The following is a 24,465-nucleotide window of genomic DNA, read 5'->3' on the forward strand; positions in this document are numbered from 1 at the left end:
TAGTGCTGACTCATCCAGCCTCTAGGGGAATTCCCCAGCCCCTGTCACTCACAAACCAGACAGTCAACACACAAACAGGCCCAGGCACACAGAAGGGTCAGACAAGAGAACAGCAACTTTCTAAAAGTGCTGTTCTCAAACACAGGATTTAAAAACCACCTTTCCTAAAAGATGTATTATTAAATTCTGAGTTCAGGGATACTAGATACTTATGTCCTATCTTGTTCCTATGGGAAGAAATGCTGTTAACCACTGTAGCCAGCATCCCCCATGTTAACCTATGGAGCAAGATAGCCTTACAATAGTGAAAAACGAAAATGGCTGTAATTCACTACCAGAGCATGGTGCCTGCACTAGTACATGCTCTACCTTTCACATACACTGCATCCTGCCCAGGGGGGTACCTTGGGCCTTCCATAGGGGTGACTGATGTGCATGAAAAGGGAAGGGTTAGGCCTGGTCAGTGGGGACACTGACCAGGAGGACATGGCAGTTCTAAACTGCCCGTAGGCGCTGCAGTGGCAGGCCCGAGACACCATTTTAGAGCTACTCCTGTGGGTGGCACAATCAGTGCTGCAGGCCCACTAGTAGCATCTGTCATCACCAGCCCTGGCACACCCAGTGCACTTTACTAGGGACTTCATGGTGATACAAATATGCCAAACATGTATATCCAATCAGAATAACAATTTACATAGAGAGCATATGCACTTTAGCACTGATCAGCAGTGGTAAAGTGCGCAGAGTCCTATTGCCAACAACCACGGGTCAGGAAAAATAAGGGAGGAAGAAGCAAAAAGTTTGGGGATGACCCTGCAAAAAGGGCCAGTTCCAACACAACCCCCTTCCAGCCTAAAGCCAGGGTAGACCAAACGATACCTCGATGGGATTCCCTGCTTAAGGCGATAGAACACGGAACCTGGCCCAAAAAGCAGGGCAGTCCTGTTCTACGCCGTCCTAAACCCAGTTGTATCACTCTATCCATACTCTCAGGGTCCACCATGCCAATCCATGTGGAACCCTTCACCTCACCTGTGGACACCACTTGTGCAGCACCTAACCTTAATTTCCTCACAGGTGTGTCCCAACAGTCCAACATCAAGCCACAGTGACCACCAACAGTGATCGGGGATGAGACCCAGGCCTCATGCCTCTCATGGCTCTCAAACCGCTGTGGCATCAGAGGGCGGGGGGCAGTAGCCCCAGGTGCTTGGCACCCTTTGTCCACTCCCTCTCTTGTCAGTTCAGGTCTGACACTCTGGCACTGACTCACCAGTCCCGGACCTTTATCCGGCGGCTGGACAGGAGGCTGAGGTGGGCTTCCCCACACCTTGTCCTCCTCTTCCTTGGGGCTCTGTACCCTCCCACCTGGAGCGGTACCCCCTTCTAGAATAGTCAGGGCACCTGTGGCAGGTACCCTGCACCATCCACCCACCAGTTCAGGGGTTCTATCCTGCAACTGGTATTCCAGGTCAGGGGGGACACCCCGGACCTGGCCCTCAAACCTAGGCTCCAACGCCCCCAGGTCAGACAACACCTGAATCTGGCTTCCCCACCCAGGGACCAGCCCTTGCGGTGGAACACTCGCCTGGCACGCCAGGACTTCTGGGGACTCACATAGTACCCCCTTGAGGGTGACACACAACTCATATGTCCTGTGACAGTCTGCCTGGTGCAGATCTCCCGGCCCCTGTCCACTTGACAGTGCGGGAAGATCCCCCAGGACAGAGGTGGTGTCACCATGGTCACTCCTGAGAGACTCAGCCCTTCTGACTGGTCCATGACCCACTGGTTCTCCCACTGGGGACTCCTTCCCCCTCTCACCCTTCAGTCTGGACTTCTGTACCCTCCCAAATGGAGCGGCACTGCCAAACACCAGAACTGATGGAGGCCTGGTTACAGGCACTCCCCGTTCAACAGACACTGGGAGATCCTCCTCAAATGGCCTACAAGTACAGTCTAGGTCCCTATCCTGGTGCTCCCTTAAGGAACCCTCCAGGCCCTGAGACTGGGTTTCGGGCACCGTGAGACACACCGTCCCACACTCATTCCTTCTCCACTGAGACCGGACATGAGCCCCTACACCCCTCCCACTAAACTGGGACCTAACCGGGCTACACTGAACCTCTTCCACCTCACAGGTCTGGAAGATATCTAAGCCACTCCTTTTGGGATCACTCCCCAATGCCTCCTCAGACTCTCTGGAATTCACCAAGAGGTCTGCCTCCAACGCAAGCTCTCTGGGGTCAGAGAACTCACACTCCACCGGGTGTTGGCATAGCTCTGGAAAACAGGGACTTAAAATATGCTCTCCATCAAATGAATCACACAGCCCCCCATAGTAGTTAACCACGCTAGCCTTCGCCTCACCCTCCAGTGCCTCACACAAGTACCCCACACCACTCTCCTGAGACTGGCAAGACAGTATCTGACTGCCTCTGTCACACAACCCACACTCTTCTGGCTGGTCTTCACTCACACACACCAAGGTTTCTACCACGGGGGAACCCCTCTCCCTGTACCTCTCATCTAGAGTCAGTAGAGTGTCCCTCCCACCACTAGGAATATGGTCCCCTGTGCCAGTCCCCCAATCTACTTCAGGGACACTGCACTCCACTGGAACTACATCATAAACCTGAACCCCCTGGTGTATATCGACCCCCTCCCTCAAGTCAGGTGCCACATCTCTGGGTGTTTGTACCTTTCTCTCAGCACTGGAAACTATAATCTTGCTGCCACCATCTGAGCTGGACTCCACCTCCAACTCAGCAAAGCTCATTTCTTGAGCTACCCATGTTTCTTCTTCAGCTGAGACCCTCATGGCCTCACGCCTCTTGAGCTCCATCTCAAGCTTCCTCATTCTTAATTCATGGGCCAAGGCCAATTTCTTTTCCTCCAAGGCGCGGGCCTCTCTCTTGTCTTCCGCTGCCCTTTCTTTCTCCAACTCCAATTGCCTCAGTTTCATTTTCATGACTTCCAAGTCATATTCTCTTATTCTTTGATTTTCCTGTAACTCTTCTGGGGTGAGGCCCCTACCGGAGTGGTTGCTGCCAGCTCCTGAGCCTACTCTGCCCACTGGCAGATCTGTGCTTTGAAAAGCATTTTCTACATCCACATCATCTTCCTCTCGTGCCTCCCAATGGGCTCTCAAGATTCTCTGTAGCTCCTCCTTTCTGTAGGTGCTTTTTATGGGGCACTCAAACTCAAGGCAGAATTTCTTCAGTTGCTCAACTCTGTATGAACACAAATCTTCAATGCAAAACTCTAATTCTGCTTCTTCGGCCCTCTCACTGGGTGCCTTCCCCTTCTGAGACATGATGCTTTTCGAAGAGTTACTCAACAACAGAATTCAAAAACTCAAAAACCAATAGTATGCGGTGGCGTAATGGTCTGCACTCACTAGTGATGTACACCAATTACTGTGGGTCAAGTACAAATACAAGTTCAAATCCCACCGCTGCCACCAATGTTAGAACTGGGGGTCTCTAGTTGGCAGAGGTAGGTACCACTGTCCAAATAGGGACCCTTGCTTCTAGTCAGGGCAAGGAGATAACCCTCTAAGATAACCCCTGCTCACCCTCTAGGTAGCTTGGCCTGAGCAGTCTAGGCTAACCAGAGGCAATGCGTAAAGTATTTGTACCAACACTCACAGTAACACAGTGAAAACACCACAAACTGATTCCACAACAGTTTAGGAAAATAAAGATATTTATTCTAAACTACACAAGACCAAAACGGCAAAAATCCAACATACACAGTTCAAGGATATGGTTTCAAAAAGAGTTCTTCAGCTTGTAATCAAAGTTCTTTAAGTTGCGTTAAAATATTCCACAGATGCGTGAAAAGTTCACAGTTGCGTCACGTTTACTCACAGTACCTTTTAGATGCAACAAAGTTCCACAAGCAGGAAGCTGGTGCGGTGGAAACAAGCGATGCTTTACTCCTGAGACCCTGGGGAGGCGATGCGACAGCCCCGCTGCAGCAGCGGGCGTGTGGCGACGAATCCGATCTGTATGGGGAGGAAGGCAGCTTGCGTAGATTCCGGTGCGTAGGTTCCGTGGGAAGTCTGTTCTCGCAAAGGCACGATGCGATGATCTCGTAGGGGCTGCGACGATCTCCGGGGCGATGATGCGCGGTCCAGCGGTGATCCTCTCTCTCGCAGCTCCTCGGGGAGATGCTTCTGCAGCGATGTCTGCAGCGACGTGATGCGGTCCGCAAGCAAGCGGCGCGGCGATCTCACCCAGACGACAGGCTCTGCGACGACACTCGCAGCGGTGTTCGATTCTCCCGCACCGGTCTGGTGCGTCCCGCAAACGAAGGGTGCGACGGCTTCGGCAGCGATGTCAGGCGCTGCGCCGATCTCGACCTTTGTAGCGGCGGGAAACTTCTCGCACTGTCGGGGATGCGCTCCGCAAGCGAGCGATGCGACACTTTTCAGCTTCACAAGTTTCTCAGCTTAGTCTCAAGCTTCCCAGCTCAGGTTCAACTTCTAGAGGCCCCACAACTGGATCAAGCACTCTACGAAGGACAGAACTCTCTCAGCAGAGTTCAGGGAGACTGGGGGTGAAGTCCTTTTGTTCCTGGGACTTCGGAAACAGGGAGCCAGCTCTTCTCAGGCCCTTGGAGATTCCTTACAAGACAGGGGACACAGCTCACAGCAAAGTCCTTCCCCTCTCCTTGGCAGCAAAGCAACAGCAGGTCAGTCCAGCAGAGCAACAGCAGGACAGTCTTCCTTCTACAACGACAGCTTTCTCCTTGGCAGAGGTTCCTTCTTGATTTCCAGGATGATCTAATTTTCTGTTGTCAGGGGTCCTGTACTTATACCCCTAAAGTCTTTGTTCTCTCTGTGCATGTGGGCCCTGAGCCCGGTCTGAACCAGTTCTGGGTGGATCCTGAGCACTTTGTTTTGCTGGCTGCATCTTTCCATTCAGAGTGAGGGGCAGGGTCGTCAGCCGCCCAGCAGGAGGTGGAGCCAGCATTGTGGCAGGCAGGCACAGCCCTATTCAGCCCAGGTGCTAACTCCTCCCACCACTCAGGTTGCAATTGCTTCATTCAGCCTAGTGCTGACTCATCCAGCCTCTAGGGGAATTCCCCAGCCCCTGTCACTCACAAACCAGACAGTCAATACACAAACAGGCCCAGGCACACAGAAGGGTCAGACAAGAGAACAGCAACTTTCTAAAAGTGCTGTTCTCAAACACAGGATTTAAAAACCACCTTTCCTAAAAGATGTATTATTAAATTCTGAGTTCAGGGATACTACATACTTATGTCCTATCTTGTTCCTATGGGAAGAAATGCTGTTAACCACTGTAGCCAGCATCCCCCATGTTAACCTATGGAGCAAGATAGCCTTACAATAGTGAAAAACGAAAATGGCTGTAATTCACTACCAGAGCATGGTGCCTGCACTAGTACATGCTCTACCTTTCACATACACTGCATCCTGCCCAGGGGGGTACCTTGGGCCTTCCATAGGGGTGACTGATGTGCATGAAAAGGGAAGGGTTAGGCCTGGTCAGTGGGGACACTGACCAGGAGGACATGGCAGTTCTAAACTGCCCGTAGGCGCTGCAGTGGCAGGCCCGAGACACCATTTTAGAGCTACTCCTGTGGGTGGCACAATCAGTGCTGCAGGCCCACTAGTAGCATCTGTCATCACCAGCCTTGGCACACCCAGTGCACTTTACTAGGGACTTCATGGTGATACAAATATGCCAAACATGTATATCCAATCAGAATAACAATTTACAGAGAGAGCATATGCACTTTAGCACTGATCAGCAGTGGTAAAGTGCGCAGAGTCCTATTGCCAACAACCACGGGTCAGGAAAAATAAGGGAGGAAGAAGCAAAAAGTTTGGGGATGACCCTGCAAAAAGGGCCAGTTCCAACATATATATATATATATATATATATATTTACCTACTGGCGGTCGCCAGTAGGTATATATAGTTAGGATTTTTTTTAATAGGGATTTCTGAAAATTCTATGTTGAATAACTTTGGCGTTTATGGTCGGAATTGGCTGAAAATTTCTCTCCCTTCTTTTTTGAAAGACACTACTGATTTTTTGGGGAAGTTAAGTTGTGTCACCTGGGGTCCTGAGTTATGTTTTCTGGTGATGGACATAGAAGCACTTTACACCAGTATTAATCATCACCAGGGTTTGGAAGCAGTCCAGTATTTTTTGGATTCCCGTGAGGCAACTATGAGGGATCACAACCAAATGTTATTGGATATGATCCGCATCTGCCTCTTTAACAACTACTTCCAGTTTGGCAAGGAGATTTACCATCAGGAGCGTGGGGTGGCAATGGGTTCATGCTTCTCCCCCAGTTATTCATGCTTGCATGTTGGCTGGTGGGAGGAGCATGTGCTTGGCGTCACCCACACTCATTGGCTCCCCCATTTATTGGCCTACTGGCGGTTTATAGACGATATTTTTATCGTCTGGAAAGGATCACAAACCTTAGCTGCTGATTTTGTTAAAGAAATCAATGTGAATGCTAGAAACCTTAAATTCACTGCTACAATTACTGATACATCAGCTGAATTTTTGGATGTATTGGTTTACATCGAGAATAACAAAATCCAATCCAAACTGTTCAGGAAGAGCACTGCGGGCAATTCCATCTTACATGCCCGTAGTGCTCACCCCCGCCATACTATCAAAAGTATACCCCTGGGTGAATTTATCAGGATTAAGCGCATTTGTAGTGATCCAGTTGTCACCGAACAATGTCTAACAGAATCTAGAGATAGATTCCTCCGGAGGGGCTATACAAAAGCAGTATTAGATAAGGCCTTCAATTCAGTGTCAATACGTACACGAGAAACACTGCTGACCCCTAAGACAACAGTTGATATTGATGTCACTAAGTCTACAACAGCTAGATTTATTACTACTTTCTGTGCCCAAAGCTCTAAGATTAGCCAGATTATCAGATCTGAATGGCCAATTGTTTTAACTGATGTGATCCTTGCTCCTTTTTTGCCAAAATCTCCTGCAATAACCTTCAGGAGGGCTCCCTCAATGAAAGATTCCCTTGACCGTGCACAACCAGAAAACCAATTGAAAACTACTTGGCTCCACAAATCTGGTTTTTTTAGATGCACCTCGTGCCGTGCCTGCACGTTTGCAGTCAACGGCACTGAGTATACATCTGCATTTAGCAATCGGCCTATACCAATCAGGGAACATCTGACATGCCGCAGCGACTTTGTTGTATATAAATTGACCTGCACATGTTCATTGTCATACATAGGGAGTACCAAGTTGCAAGCATATCAACGCATCTTACAACACATCCGGGCAATAGTAAATTCGGACATGAATTACCCGGTTGCTCGCCATTTCAAATCTGTTCATGACAAGAAACTAAAAGATCTCACATATACCTTGTTATGTTCAGTGGCTAATCCGGGCAGGGGGGGTGATCGTGAGAGACTTCTCCCTCAAAGAGAGGCTTATTTCATCGCCCTGCTTGATACCAGATCCCCTAACGGATTAAATGCTTTTGATGAATTGCACCATTATTTATAATTTCAGTAGGTTTTCCTTGATGTATATACAAAAAAGTGTGTACTTTTAGTTACCTTTGTAGAAGGGGAGTCTTTTTCAGTCTTTTTCAGTTTTTTCAGATATTCATAAGATGAAATAACAGCTGGGCTTAATATACCCATGAAATCTGAAGTGTTTTTGTCAACTTCCATAAATCGAAGTCTTTGCCGCCGTTTGTTTCTCCATGTATATAACATCTATAAGAATCTTTTTTGGTCTAAATTAGTTGACTTGTTTATATTGGCAATCTGTGATGTCCTATTGTTAATGGTGAGGGACATGATTAATTTACATATTTTTAAAGAAAATTATTTCACATATTGCACTTGCACATTGATCTAAATGTTTCATTTCTATTATGAATTCTTGTCAATTTTTTTTAAGAAAATATGTTTTATTATCCCTCATCGCATATGAGCACTATGCTCTAATTATGTTGCAACTTTCCATTATTTTTGGGAATTTTGTTTATGGACTTATCATCACATGAATTGTATTGCCAATCAATGTCGTTATTTTACCCTTACAACCTGTTTCTTTAGGTGTTTGGGCTTTTAATTGTCATTTAACCCACCGCCTACTCCTGTCGCGTCATGTGACCAAGCCCCGTCCGCGGGGCGAAACGCGTCATGGAGGGCACTTGCTCTGCACTATTCACTGCTTATTAAATGCACTGCTTCAACTAACAGCGTTGGTTTCTGGCTCATCTATTGTCTGATTGAGGATTGAGGAGATTGCTCGAGGTCTGCGCCCGCTAGAACTGCGATCATAGCAGTTGGGAGTTTGCTGTTTTCATATATATATATATATATATATATATATATATATATATATATATATATATATATATATATATATATATATATATATATATATATATATATATATATTTACCTACTGGCGGTCGAGGTAGGTATATATAGTTAGGATTTTTTTTTTTTTTTAATAGGGATTTCTGAAAATTCTATGTTGAATAACTTTGGCGTTGATGGTCGGAATTGGCTGAAAATTTCAGGAACATGGCACATTTTGTTTCTGAGCGTCCCCTGAAAGTTTGGGGGGGGTTTCGTCAGGCACGTGTTTTTAACATTGAGTTTTCCATAGGGCGGTTGGACTCACTTTTAGCTCGAACGGCTGAATGGATTTCTATGAAACTTGGCAAAATTGTAGAGACTGTTTGCCCGATGTGCCTTTGCTAGGTCTCAAGATATGTGCTCCAGTGGAGTTTGAGAAATTAACGTTCAAAAAAATATATATATCTGTGACAGCGTCCCGGTTAGCACCCCGGTTCGCGTACCAGACGCGTAACAGAACTTCGCGAGGAGAAGCGGATTGGCTCTCTGGTGACTGTCAACATTCTAAACAGTCCGGAGCGGAAGCCATCTTGTCTCTCTGTAGGATCGAGAGACAAGAGTTGGAAATAAACGAAGGGGGAAATGAATGAAAGGGGGCAAGGTAGACCCCTCATGACCCCCTAGGATTGATGTGGGGGCAATTAAAGAGCCCCGCGGGGCAAAAAAAATAAAAAAAAATATATATTCTATTTTTCGCGGTGTAAGCGCTACCCGGTACGCGAACCGGGTAGCTCACCGGTAGCGTAACGGGAATCCGCCATCTTGTGTTTCGGACAAATTTAGTCACAAGACGGAGGATAAACAATGTTGGTAATGGGTATAAGGGGGCACGGGAGACATATTCTTACCCCCTAGGTTTTCTGAGGGTGGCTGAGGAGGCCCATATATGTAAAAAAAAACAGCCTTTTTTTCAAATTTTTGCACGGTTAGCGCCCGGTCCGCGCTCCGGGTAGCGTTCCGGAAAGCGTAACAAGGGGAAAACCAAGGGAAACAGTAAAATAATATTGGTGAGTTATCCTGGAGGTGATGCACCTCAGCAACGCTATAATTGACTGGATGCCACCTCTGCATGTGGCGGTGCATAGTATAGTTTCCAAAACTATACTTTTTGTCTGTACCTCGGGACAGAACTCCATCGCAATGAGGCATGTCACCAGCCGGGCATTGACCTTTTTTTGCCCTCGAGAGTAAGAAAAAAATTGCCATATAAAATGGTCTAAGCGGTGGGATTGCCGGGGCTCTTCACACAAGAATTGCCTCGGGTCTACCTCCTCTTCCTCTTCTTCTTCCTCTTCCTCTGGGTTTGGAAGGAACTTTGCAGGTGCTCCTTCCTTCCTAGGTGGTTGTGGTGGTGGTGGGGGTCCACCAGCTGCAGCTACTACAGATGCCATGACTGAACAAGCAGAAACAGGTCTTCCTCTCACAAAGATGAAAGTCAGAGTGAGGAAAAAAGGTGGGGGCTTTCATCATTTGGGAAAAAAAAATTCTAAACCAATGAAAAGTGTTATTTTCAGGTCACATGACCTGTTACGCTTACGTTACGCGTCCCACTCCGCGCCCGGAGCTATTCCGGGGTGCTGCGCTTCGCGCCTCGGGTTGTGCTCTGGAGCACTTCCGAGTGCGCTAACGCGGCGCGTCATAAGACGCATTACGCGGCAACGCAATACGTCGTGCTTACGTGACGCATCACAATGTTGTTTTTGAATGCGGCAGTTGCGCTAACGGAACGTTTCCCGGTGCGCGGATCGGGTCGCGGCACCAAATTGAGCTAACGGGAAGCTACCCGGTGCACGGACCGGTAGCGAAAAAAAAAAATGTATATACATACATTTTTTTATTAAATACATAAAAAATATATTTTTCCTTTTAAAGAAGAATACATTTTACAGCTTTTGATATTTGCAATTAAAAAACCATTGAAATTCACTGAAAAAACAATAGGTTATAGACCATATATAGTTAGGAATTAGCATTTACAAAACCTTGAATATTTACTGAAAAAAGCATAGGTTATAGACCATATATAGTTAGGAATTAGCATTTACAAAACCTTATTTTACTCACACAAAACCATTGAAATTCGCATATATAGTTAGTTGCACTAACTATATATCGCGCACCCGCAATCCACTGCTGATGATGCCACATATTACATCATTCATGACATGGTCAGTGACATCACTGATGACATCACTGATGACATCTCAAATGACATCACTGATGGAACGAATTTATCAACTATCATGCTGAAGAAGAGTGTGGGGAAAAAAAACAAAGAGGAGGACTAAGAGGAAAGAACAATCAGTTCAAAAATACAATTGCTTTAAAGCATGAAGTGCTTTTCCACACATTTACATTCAAATAACCCATATTAGAACATACAAAATATCTACAGAGGAGACGGTGTACATTGAATTTTAGACTCTTCATTGGTACCTACATGTTGGTACTTACATCACCCACACAACACAACAGCTCTATTCAGCTCTATTAGCATTTACAAAACCTATGAAATTCACAGAAAAAACCATAGGTTTGAAACCAGTTATAGTTAGCTGGAAATGTTACTGACATAAAACCATTGAAATTCCAACGTTATAGTTAGTTGGACTCACTATAACAAGCGCGCCTGCAATGCACTGCTGATGACGTCACATATTACATCACTCATGACATCGTCAGTGACATCACTCATTACATCACTGATGACACCAGCCAGTGAATGTGTGTTTCTGAAAAATCAATATGTTTTATATATGTATTTGTAAAGGTTGATGAAAGAATAAATGGTTAAATAGGTGTGTAAATGGATGTTTAAAAAAAATGATTGGTTAACTGCCTTATTAAGTGTATCTTATTGAATACATATATTAGCGAGTAACTTTTAAATATTGAAATATATGTATTAGTGTTTCACTTTGTGTATAAGTGGCTGCATGGGTTGGTGACTGACTCACTGTTTGTATGTGTTTTTAAGACAGCATATGTGCAGGACTGTATGGGTGGATGAGTGTGTATATGTGTGTTTTAGTGAGTGAATGACTGTCTCACTATTGTCTTTATCAGTAACAACATATATTTTAATCTAGTGTATGTGAGTTTTGATGTATATAAGTGAGTATATGTGAGAGTAAGAGATTGTAAGAGTTCCTGTTTAAATAAGTGTGTGTTTCTATAAGTGATTGTGTAAGAGAGTAAGTATGTGTAAGTTTCCTTAGAAGTAAGGAGGTAGTGTGTGTATAGTTGTATATGCAAATAAATGGATGTTCAATAGTTTATTTGCATGTGTGAGTATGTGTGTGAGTAACTTTTGGATGACTGTCGGTGTATAACAGGATGTATAGATGTATCACTACATATGATGAGTGAGTATATGTATGAGTGACTATATAGAACTGTTGGTGAATGAGTGGATGTGTATATAGATAGTGGAATTACTGAATTGGTTGTTGTAACTGGTATGGGTATCTCCATTTTTCTGAAAATGTTAGTTTCTATTATTGAATATGTGTTTCAAGGGTTGCATTACACTAAAAGGAGGTCTGTCACTCTGTCACAAGGATGGTGTCATAAGTGATGTCATGAGTGATGTCACTGACGATGTCATGAGTGATGTAATATGTGACGTTATCAGCAGTGCATTGCAGGCGCGCTTGTTATAGTGAGTTAACTATAACATTGGAAATTTTTTATGGTTTTATGTCCGTAAAATTTCCAGCTAACTATAACTGGTTTGAAACCTATGGTTTTTTCAGTGAATTTAATAGGTTTTTTAAATGCTAATTCCTAACTATAACTGGTGTGAAACCTATGTTTTTTTCAGTGAATTTCATTGGTTTTTTAAATGCTAATTCCTAACTACATATCAAACCTATGAAATGTAATATTTTTTATAATGAATCCTATTTTGTATATTTATATAATACTATTTTTCTTTTTTGCCCTGGTGCGCTCCCGGTGCGCGCCCCGATGAGCGCAACGGAAAGCGCAGTTTTCCGGCGTGCCCCGGGGCGCGCACTGGTGAGCGTCCCGTTAGCGCTATTGCCGCGAACGAAAACATCATCGTGACATATCGCGTAGACGCGTGCGTGTGATACGCACGATGTAAGCGCACCCAGAAGCACTCGAGCGAATACGATTGCGCAACATAAGCATCCGACGCGCTTACGCGACGCGCCCCGGGGCGCGCCCCTGAATGCAACCGGGGGTGCGTCGCGTAAGCGCGTCGGGTCATTTGACCTGAAAATAACACTTTTTATTGGTGCAGAACAGTTTTGGTTTCCAAATGATGAAAGCCCGGGTCATGTGACCTGAAAATAACACTTTTCATTGGTTCAGGACAGTTTTTTTTCCAAATGATGAAAGACCCCACATTTTTCCTTATTCTGACTTTGTCCTTTGACTGAGGAATTATATAATACTATTTTTCTTTTTTGCCCTGGTGCGCTCCCGGTGCGTGCCCCGATGAGCGCACCGGAAAGCGTAATTTTCCGGCGTGCCCCGGGGCGCGCACTGGTGAGCGTCCCGTTAGCGCTATTGCCGCGAACGAAAACATCATCGTGACATATCGTGTAGCCGCGTGCGTGTGATATGCACGATGTAAGCGCACCCAGAAGCACTCGAGCGAATACGATTGCGCAACGTAAGCATCCGACGCGCTTACGCGGCGCGCCCCGGGGCGCGCCCCCGAATGCGCCCGGGGGCGCGTCGCGTAATCGCGTCGGGTCATTTGACCTGAAAATAACACTTTTTATTGGTGCAGAACAGTTTTGGTTTCCAAATGATGAAAGCCCGGGTCATGTGACCTGAAAATAGCACTTTTCATTGGTTCAGGACAGTTTTTTTTTCCAAATGATGAAAGACCCAGCATTTTTCCTTATTCTGACTTTGTCTGAGGAAGACCTGTTTGGAGATCTTTGAGTAATATTTTGTACTTTAAAATGGCTACAGTAGCAGCAGCAGCTGGAGCATCTGCACCACCACCATATCATAGTTAGTTGGACTCACTATAACTCGCGCGCCCGCAATCCACTGCTGATGATGTCACATATTACATCATTCAAGACATGGTCAATGACATCACTGATGACATCACTGATGACATCTCAAATGACATCACTGATGACATCACTGATGACATCATCCAATGTCTGTGTGTTTCTGTAAAGTTTAAATATGTTTTACACAGTCAAGAATGAGTGGATCTATAAGTGTCTGGATGAAGGATTTAGTAGGTGCGTGACTGACTATAGGAGTGAGTGATAAAAATGTGTCTTACTAAATGCATGGGTTAGTGACTAAACTGTCTGAATGTGTGCATCAGTAGGTCTGTTGTCGTGTAAGCTGCTGCATGTGGTGATCAGTAGCTATATGAGTGGCTATATGGGTTATTGATTGGTTGCCCAAGTATTTGTATGTGAGGCTGAACGTGTGTGTGAGTGGCTGGGAGGTGTGTGAGTCTGTGCATATATGTGTGAGCAGTTGATTCACTTGGAGTATGGGTTCAAGAGTGCATGTGGAAACAGCTGTATGGGCAGTTGACTATGTGCATGGGTGTGTTGGTGAGTGAAAGGACATCTCAGTGCTACATGTCCAAGTAAGTACATATGTAAAACACAGTGCATGTGTAAGTGACTGTATGGTTCAATGTGTACTTGTTTCAGTGATTGTAAGAGAGAGTAAGTATGTGTTACTATATATTTGTGTTAAGTAAGGTTTGGTGTGTATAACTTTGTAGTTGAGGAAATAGGAGTGTGATTGATTCTCTGCATAACTGACTACGTGTTTGAGTAAGTCTGTGAATGAGAGTCAATGTGTAAGTGTCTGTATAGGTATATGACTGGATATGATAGTGTTCCTTTGAAGAGTGTCCGTATGTATGAGTGATTGTATGGGTGAATGAGTGGATGTGTGTGTAGACCTAGCAATCAGTGAGTGCGTTTGTAGTTGCTGCTATTGGTGAGTCAATAATTTCAGGAATGGTACTTTATATTTAACACTGAGTGTATCAAAGGTTAGATTAGAGTGTGAGGAGGTGCATCGTATTATCACATGGATGATGTCATCAGAGATGTCATCAGTGATGTCATTTGAGATGTCATCAGTGATGTCATCAGTGATGTCACTGACCATGTCATGAATGATGTAATCAGCAGTGGATTGCGGGCGCGCAAGTTATAGTGAGTCCAACTAACTATAACATGGAAATTTCAATGGTTTTGTATGAGTAAAATGTCCAGCTAACTATAACTGGTGTTAAACCTATGGTTTTTTCAGTGAATTTCAAAGGTTTTTTAAATGCTAATTCCTAACTATAACGATTGTGAAACCTCAGTTTTTTTCACTGAATGTCAAAGGTTTTTTAAAAGCTAATTACTTTCTATATCGAGTTTGTAACCTATGATTTTTCATTTATTTTTTTGCTGTTTTGTGTAAGTATTAATTATTAATATTTTTTTATAATAATATTTTTTAAATGTTTTTTTTTTTTATAATTTTTTCCTGGGCCGTTCTGGGTGCGCGCAACAGTAAGCTCTCCGGAGAGCGCACCCAGAGCACTATTTCTGCGTTTGTGTAAAAAAATATGTATGAAAAGTAAATAATAATGCAAGACATTTAGTACCATACTTATAAAAGCAGTATTTTTGATTTACGAAATGAAAATGATTTTGCATATCCGTGAAACTATCGAAACGTCACTTAGGCGCGCTGCGTAAGCGCCCCCTTAAGCCTCTACGTTCGCGCCGCGTATGCGCCCCCGGAAGCGCCTAAGTTCGCGCTGTGTAAGCGCCCCTGGAAGCGCTTCGGTGCGCGCAGCGTAAGCGTGTCAAGTCATGTGACCTTAAAATAACTCTTTTTACTGGTTGCTAACAGTTTTTTTTACAAAGAATGAAATCCCCACCCATTTCCTTCACGTCTTCTTTCACTTTTGTGACTGCAAGACCTGCATTTTTGCTCTCGGTTCTTTGTTGGATATCTTGGATTATCATGGCTGCCAGACCATCCAGCAGTGAAGATGACACCAATGAATTCCTTGATGAAGAGGTTCCTCAGCCGAAAGTTAAAGAACACTTTATTTGGAAGTTTTTTTCAATTCCTGATGACCAGAAGAAGGTAAATGCTCCAAAAGTGGAATGCAGGATCTGTCACACAGTCCTGTCACGGGGTGACCCCACTAAGAAATATTCTTTTGGGAACTCCACAATGATGCGCCATGTGGAGACGAGGCACCCCCAGAATTTTGCCCGGGAAAGTGTCAGGGCTCTGGCACGAAAGGTTCCCACTGATGGGGCCTCTACATCAACCGCAAGAGCTGGTTCCGAATATTCAGCCAGCTTTTAACAAAGGCGTCCTTAAATGCAGAGACTGTGATCAGCTACTTTGCTATGGGGAACAAAGTGTTCTGCTCATGGTTTGAGGATTGGAGAACCATCGCTGCCGTTCCCAGCCCTAAATTTGTTTTGTTTTTTTGCTCCTGTTGAGCAGTTTCCATTCCCTGTTTTTGTTTTTGTGCTAAAAAAAGAAAAAAGAAGAAAAAAAAAAGTTATTTTCAGAACTACCTCCAATTCTCATCAAAGAGCTATGTTCTTAAAAAAATGAAAAAGAGTAAGTGAAATGGAGTGCATTGATAAAGGAGAGGAAAAAGAGTACGAAAGAACAGAAAGGTATGAGAAGAGAAAGGAAGTGAGGTAGGGGGACTGAAGGAAGGTGAGTGTGGGGAAGGAAAGTGAGGAGAAGGAGAGTGAACATGGGGAATGTGGATATTCAAAGAAAATGTAGAAAAGGAACGGGGGTGTGGAAGGGTAAGAAAAGATGCATTGCTGGAGTTGCATCATTTTTGTGACACACTCTAGCAATGCATCACTTTTGCGCTTACAAATATGTCTGAAATACTGACGTATCTGTAAGTACTTGCAACATAATGCGTCATAAATTAAATATGACTAGAAGACTGAAGGCCTCATGCGTCACTTTTACGCCACCGGTGCGTCACTTTTTGTGATGCACCAGTGCTGTAAAGAATGCACCTTATTCAGTCATATTTACAAAGTGACACATCTAGGTAGATGCGTCACTTTGTAAACCCCTGCGCCACATTATACCTAAATCAGGTGTAATATATCCAAAAGGGACATATTGACGCAAGAAAGGGTCGTAGAGGTGACGCAGTGAAATCTATGAGATTTCAGTGCGTCAATTTTAGGATGCCGTTGTGTCAAAATCCTAGGCCTGTCTCACAGCAGGCGTAAGACTGATGCAGGCCCTTTCACATAGGACTTGCCCCATGTGAAAGGATGAATTGCTGGAGTTGCATCATTTTTGTGACACACTCCAGCAATGCATCACTTTTGCGCTTACAGATACGTCTGAAATACTGACGTATCTGTAAGTACTTGCAACATAATGCGTCATATAGTTAATATGACGCACGAGTAGAAGACTGAAGGCCTCATTTATGAGGCCATGCGTCAATTTTACGCCACTGGTACATCACTTTTCGTGACGCACCAGTGCTGTAATTAATGCACCTTCTTGAGTCACATTTACAAAGTGACGCATCTAGGTAGATGCGTCACTTTGTAAACCCCTACGCCACATTATACCTACGTCAGGTGTAATGTATGCAAAAGGGGTGTATTGACAGAAGAAAGGGTCATAGATGTGACGCAGTGAAATCTATGAGATTTCACTGTGCCACTTTTATGACGCCGTTGTGTCAAAATCTTGGGCCTGTATGACAACAGGCGTAAGACTGATGCAGGCCCTTTCACATGGACCTGGCCCTATGTGAAAGCATTGCTGAAGTTGTATCACTTTTGTGCTTACAGATACGTCAGAAATACTGACGTTTCTGTAAGTACTTGCGACATAATGAGTCATATTTACAAAGTGACGCATCTAGGTAGATGCGTTACTTTCTAAACCCCTGCGCCACATTATACCTACGTCAGGTGCAATGTATGCAAAAAGGGTGTATTGACGCTAGAAAGGGTCGTAGAGGTGACGCAGTGAAATCTATGACATATCACTGCGTCACTTTTATGACGCTGTTGCGTCCAAATCTTGCGCCTGTATCACAGTAGGCGTAAGACTGATGCAGGCCCTTTCACATGGGCCTGGCCCCATGTGAAAGGATGCATTGCTGGAGTTGCATCATTTTTTTGACACACTCCAGCAATGCATCACCTACCTCTAAACACTCAACATTTTTTTTCTCTATTTTTTTTACACTCTTTTTCCCCGTGGTGCAATCAGGGTGCGCGTACCTGAGAGCGTACCAGGGAGCGCCGCCAGCGTTCACCCCGCAAAAATTAAAAAAAAAAAAAGTTTTTTAGCCCTTCATGGTCCTTCTAGGCCCCCCTCAGAAAACCTAGGGGGTCAGGGGGTGTCTACTCTGCCCCCTTTTAATTATATCCCCCTTTCTTTTTTCGACTCTTGAGTCTCGATTCTACCGAGACACAAGATGGCGGACTCTCTGGACTGTTTAGAATGTTGACAGACACCCGACAGCCAATCAGCTTTTGCTTGCGAACTCCCGTTGTGCGCCGGGTGCGCTCCCCGGTACGTGCACCGGGGAGAGCCAGCAGCGAGCCTATAGATATATATGTGTTTTTGAACTTAATTTTCGTAAAAACCACTGGAGCAATTTTCACCAAACATAGCAAAGGCACATCTGCATACCAGTCCCTACAATTTTGGCAAGTTTGGCGTAATTCCATTTAGCGGTTCGGGCTGTAGACTTGTCAGACCGTCCTATGGAAATTAACATGGAGAAAACACGTTTGGGACCCCCTTTTTTCTCAGCCCCCACTTCACGAATCCCCCCAAAACTTTCACGGAAAGAGCGGAGCGCAGCGAGACCATTTTAAGGAAAATTACAGTTAGATCTGTCAATCGGCGCCAAAGTTATTCCCAATAGAATGTTCAGAATTTCCTATGGTAGCCAATCCTAACTATAACTACCTACCTGCGACCACCAGTAGGTAAAATATATATATATATATATATATATATATATATATATATATATATATATATATATATATATATATATATATATATATATACACATATATATATATATATATATATATATATATATATATATATATATATATATATATATATATATATATATATATATATATATATATATATATATATATACATACATATATATATCCATCCACAAGTTTTCTCAACTTTCAGAGGGCCACAACACAGGTAGGGATACATCATCCGTTCGTTTATTACAGGGGTTGCATGTACAGTGGAAGCCAGTCTTTGCCAACAAATGAAAGCTGCCTGACGCGTTTCATGCCCTTACAGCATTTCCTCAGAGGCAGTGTCCGGATGCAGCGTGTGACACCTGACGCTACTGCTGGAGATTAACCACCCGCCCACGTGGGCGTCGGCCCTCTCACAGCCTTATGGTTTTTGTAGTCTCTTGTAAATCCCTCCAGTGAGCTCGTTCACACATTTGCAAAAATGTCCTTGATTATTTCCCCAGTGGGCTCGGCAGAGTTAGTTTCCGACTGAAACACCTTTTGGCTCCTGCAATCGGCCTCTTGTGTAGCGCTGCTACTCCTTTGTACAGCGCGCCGCCAAGATTAGCGGTTGGGCACCTCCCACGACCGAGAAATGGCCGTGAAAACATCCATCCACAAGTTTTCTCAACTTTCAGAGGGCCACAACACAGGTAAGGTTACATCATCCGTTCGTTTAATGCAGGGGTTGCATGTACAGTGGAAGCCAGTCTTTGCCAACAAATGAAAGCTGCCTGACGCGTTTCATGCCCTTACAGCATTTCCTCAGAGGCAGTGTCCGGATGCAGCGTGTGACACCTGACGCTACTGCTGGAGATTAACTACCCGCCCACGTGGGCGTCGGCCCTCTCACAGCCTTATGGTTTTTGTAGTCTCTTGTAAATCCCTCCAGTGAGCTCGTTCACACATTTGCAAAAATGTCCTTGATTATTTCCCCAGTGGGCTCGGCAGAGTTAGTTTCCGACTGAAACACCTTTTGGCTCCTGCAATCGGCCTCCTATGTAGCGCTGCTACTCCTTTGTACAGCGCGCCGCCAAGATTAGCGGTTGGGCACCTCCCACGACCGAGAAATGGCCGTGAAAACATCCATCCACAAGTTTTCTCAACTTTCAGAGGGCCACAACACAGGTAGGGTTACATCATCCGTTCGTTTATTGCAGGGGTTGCATGTACAGTGGAAGCCAGTCTTTGCCAGCAATGCATCACCTACCTCTAAACACTCAACATTTTTTTTCTCTATTTTTTTTACACTCTTTTTCCCCGTGGTGCAATCAGGGTGCGCGTACCTGAGAGCGTACCAGGGAGCGCCGCCAGCGCTCACCCCGCAAAAATATAAAAAAAAAAGTTTTTTAGCCCTTCATGGTCCTTCTAGGCCCCCCTCAGAAAACCTAGGGGTTCAGGGGGTGTCTACTCTGCCCCCTTTTAATTACATCCCCCTTTCTTTTTTCGACTCTTGAGTCTCGATTCTACCGAGACACAAGATGGCGGACTCTCTGGACTGTTTAGAATGTTAACAGACACCCGACAGCCAATCAGCTTTTGCTTGCGAACTCCCGTTGTGCGCCGGGTGCGCTCCCCGGTACGCGCACCGGGGAGAGCCAGCAGCGAGCCTATAGATATATATGTGTTTTTGAACTTAATTTTCGTAAAAACCACTGGAGCAATTTTCACCAAACATAGCAAAGGCACATCTGCATACCAGTCCCTACAATTTTGGCAAGTTTGGCGTAATTCCATTTAGCGGTTCGGGCTGTAGACTTGTCAGACCGTCCTATGGAAATTAACATGAAGAAAACACGTTTGGGACCCCCTTTTTTCTCAGCCCCCACTTCACGAATCCCCCCAAAACTTTCACGGAAAGAGCGGAGCGCAGCGAGACCATTTTAAGGAAAATTACAGGCAGATCTGTCAATCGGCGCCAAAGTTATTCCCAATAGAATGTTCAGAATTTCCTATGGTAGCCAATCCTAACTATAACTACCTACCTGCGACCACCAGTAGGTAATATATATATATATATATATATATATATATATATATATATATATATATATATATATATATATATATATATATATATATATATATATATATTCACTGAAAAAACCATAGGTTTCACACCAGTTATAGTTAGCTGGAAATTTTACTGACATAAAACCATTGAAATTCCCACGTTATAGTCAGTTGGACTCACTATAACTTGCGCGCCTGCAATGCACTGCTGATGACGTCACATATTACATCACTCATGATATGGTCACTCATGAAAAGTATCACTATCACTATGGTAGATATCTTACAATAGAATATATGATATAGTTACACCACTATTCCATGGTCCTAATCAAAAAGGTGTGTTTACACTCAACAAAAAGAACAATCGAGCACTTTTTAAGCTAGACAGTATTGTTTCTAAACACCCTTTCTCTGCTTTCTTCAATACCTTCAAAAAAGATGTCATGCATTGACATGCATATTCTTTCAGGTCTGTATATCTCTAATGTAAAACAAGTGTACTTGTTTTTCTTTTCTCGCTGACATATATAAACTCATCAGTCACTCCTATTGCAAGCTTTTACAATCCTGAATACTGAGTACTATGTTTTGTGTGAGAGGGTGCCCATGCATAACCATGCTAAGTTTTCTTTAGCTGCATGGACGTAGAATTCAAGCGTTCATCATAAAATAGAATTGGATGTCACTAAGTACAAAGTATTTCTGTATTATGTAAGCCCTAATGTGTCCCTTAAAGATTCCAGCAAAGTCCAGACACATACTAACTGAAACAAACCAACCATTAGTAACCTGTAAAATTTGCCAAACAACTCTTTCAAGGTGTGATTAATCCAAAAAATAATCCATTGGCTCAGCAAATATAGTGCAACACATAAACAACTTGCACCCCAACAACTTTCCTTGAGCTGCAACACAGAGATTGCAGGACAACCCACTTGCTGCCGCACCAAGCACATCAGCTGCTGCAACAGCATCATCAGCAAACAGTCCATACTCACATATTGATCTTGAATTTGGTAAACTTAAATTTCTATGCATTTATTGCGATCAACTTTTGTGTTACGTGAAACAGTTTATCAACCTCATCAAAAACATGAAACGGGACCATCGCTGTCCTCAACATTAGTCATTAGACATTCATCAAGCTTTTTTGTTGTAAGAACTACCCCGTCCAAAGGCACTAAGAAATTTGCACACTTGCTAGCTTTCTCGCGTCCTTTCTATCACACAGTGTGTGTACTTTGTCCACTTGCATTGGTTGCTTAGATGTGCTACCCATTTCTCAAGTTCCCACTGCAGAATCCGACGCACAGTCTGTGTATTGGACTGGAAATCCAAACATCCACTTCCCTCACAAGGTAGTGGGTACTTTGCGCATCGGTAGCCTTTCTTATTTTTCACCTTTTTGATCTTCCACTCAATCAACACATAATCTACACGTACACACACCTACTTGCTGCCTTCCTTGGCTGGGGTTATCAATTATTCTTGAATTCAAAGTAATGGCCCTTTATCGAGCCTTTTTGATGTAACTACATCCCCGCTAAAGGCAGTGGTTAATTTCCACACTTGCAGCCTTATTTTTTACATTCTTCCACTCAATAAACACATCATCTACACATACCTACTTGCTGCCTTTCTTGACTATGGTTATCAACTATTCTTCCATTTCATATTCGTATTCAAAGTGCAGGCCCTTTATCGAGCCTTTTTGTTGTAACAACTACCCCGGCTGAAGGCAGTAAGAAATTTGCACACTTGCTGCCTTTCTTGGCTGGGGCTATCAATTATTCTTGAATGTCATATTCTGATTAAAAGTCAAGACCCTTTATCGAGCCTTACTGTTGTAGCTACTACCCCGGCCAAAGGCAGTGGGAAATTTGCACACTTCCTGCCTTTCTTGGCTGGGGTTATCAATTCTTGAATTTCATATTTTGATTAAAAGTCAAGGCCCTTTATCGAGCCTTTTTGTTGTAGCTAATACCCCGGCCGAAGGCAGTAGGACATTTTCACACTTGGTGCTTTTCTTGGCTGGGGTTATCAATTATTCTTCAAATAATTCAAAGTTTAGACCCTTTTGGAACCTTCTTGGTAACTACTACCCGTGAATGGCAGTGGTTAATTTGCATTCTTGCGTCCTTTCCACCGCACAGTGTGTGTACTTTGTGCACTTGCTTAACTCCTTAGATGAGATACCCCTTTCTCAGGCTCCCACTGCGAAATCGACTCACAGTCTGTAATGCACAAGGCAGTGGGTTGTTTCCGCATCTGCTGCCTTTTTTCCTTTTCACCTTATACTGCATCCACTACCTCAAACACACCTCACTGCTAACTTTCTTGTAGCCTTTGCCAAGTATTATTCTAATTCAAAGTGGAGTCCCTGAAATGGGCCCAGTGTTGTAATTTTTCAGCCCTACAGCCCACAGTGGTAACTTAATGCACTTACATTGCTTCCTTCAATGTGGTAACCATTTCTTTGAATCCCACTTCAAAATGTGATGCCCTATCCTTATAATGAGGTGGAAATCCAAAGATCCACTTCCCTAACAAGTCAATGGATAGTTTGCACGTCTGCAGCCTTTTTAATTTTTTACCTCTTATATTCTTCCACTCAACCAACACATAATGTACACATAACACACACCAACTTGCTACCATTTTTGGCTGGGGTTATCAATTATTTTTGAATTTCATATTCTGATTCGAACTTTTGGCCTTTTATTGAACCTTTGTGAAGTAGCTACTACCCCGGCTGAAGGCAGTGGTAAATTTAGACACTTACTGCCTTTTTTTGGCTGGGGTTAACAATTATTGTTCAATTTCATATTCTGATTAAAAGTCAAGGCCCTTAATCGAGCCTTAGTGTTGTAGCTACTACCCCCAGCCGAAGGCAGTGGGAAATTTGCACACTTACTGCCTTTCTTGGTTGAGGTTATCAATTATCCTTCTTGTAATACAAACTCAAAGTGTTTGCCTTTTATTGAGCCTTCTTGGTAACTATTACTCGTGAATGGCAGTGGGTAATTAGCGCACTTCCTGCCATTCATGTGTAAAAAAAAGCTTAACAAAACTCTACCAATATTAAAAAAGAGCCAGTATACTCTATGGTTATCAAACATTCTGTTTGTTATTCTAATTCAAAGTACAGGCTCTTTATTGAGCCTTGTTGATAACTACTACCCGTGAATAGCAGTGGATAATTTGCACACTTGCAGCCTTTCTTATTTTTTACATTATTCATCTACCACTCAATCAACACATCATCTACATGTACACACACCTACTTACTGTCTTTCTTGGATATTTTTATCAACTATTCTTCTATTTCATATCTGTATTCAAACTGCAGCCCTGTATCGAGCTTTTTGTTGTAGCTACTAACCTGTCCGAAGGCAGTAGGAAATTTACACACTATGGGCCCGATTCACAGAACTAACTTAAGACAAAATCCTAAACTTACTACTTTTGGTATTCACAGAAGTTAGGATTTTGTCTTAAGTTTGTCTTAAGACAGACTTAAGACAGACTTAAGACAAAATCCTAACTTAAGTCTGTCTTAAGTTTGTCTTAAGACAAACTTAAGACAAAATCCTAACTTCTGTGAATACCAAAAGTAGTACGTTTAGGATTTTGTCTTAAGTTAGTTCTGTGAATCAGACCCTTGCTGCCTTTCTTTGCAAGGATTATCAACTATTGTTCAATTTCATATTCTGATTCAAAGTCAAGGCTCTTTATCAAGCCTTTTTCATGTAAATACTATCCCGGTAGAAGTCAGTGGGAAATTTGCGCACTTGTTGCCTTTCTTTGCAGGAGTTATCAACTATTGTTCAATTTCATCTTCCAATTCAAAGTGCAGGCCCTTTATCAAACCTTGTTGTTGTATCAACTAGCCCGACCGAAGGCAGTGGGAAATTTGCGCATTTGCAGCCTTTCCTCACAGCAGTTATGAACGATTGTTCAATTTCATATTCCTATTAAAAGTGCAAG

The sequence above is a fragment of the Lissotriton vulgaris genome, chromosome 11, assembly GCF_964263255.1.
Source record: "Lissotriton vulgaris chromosome 11, aLisVul1.2, whole genome shotgun sequence".
NCBI lineage: Eukaryota > Metazoa > Chordata > Amphibia > Caudata > Salamandridae > Lissotriton > Lissotriton vulgaris.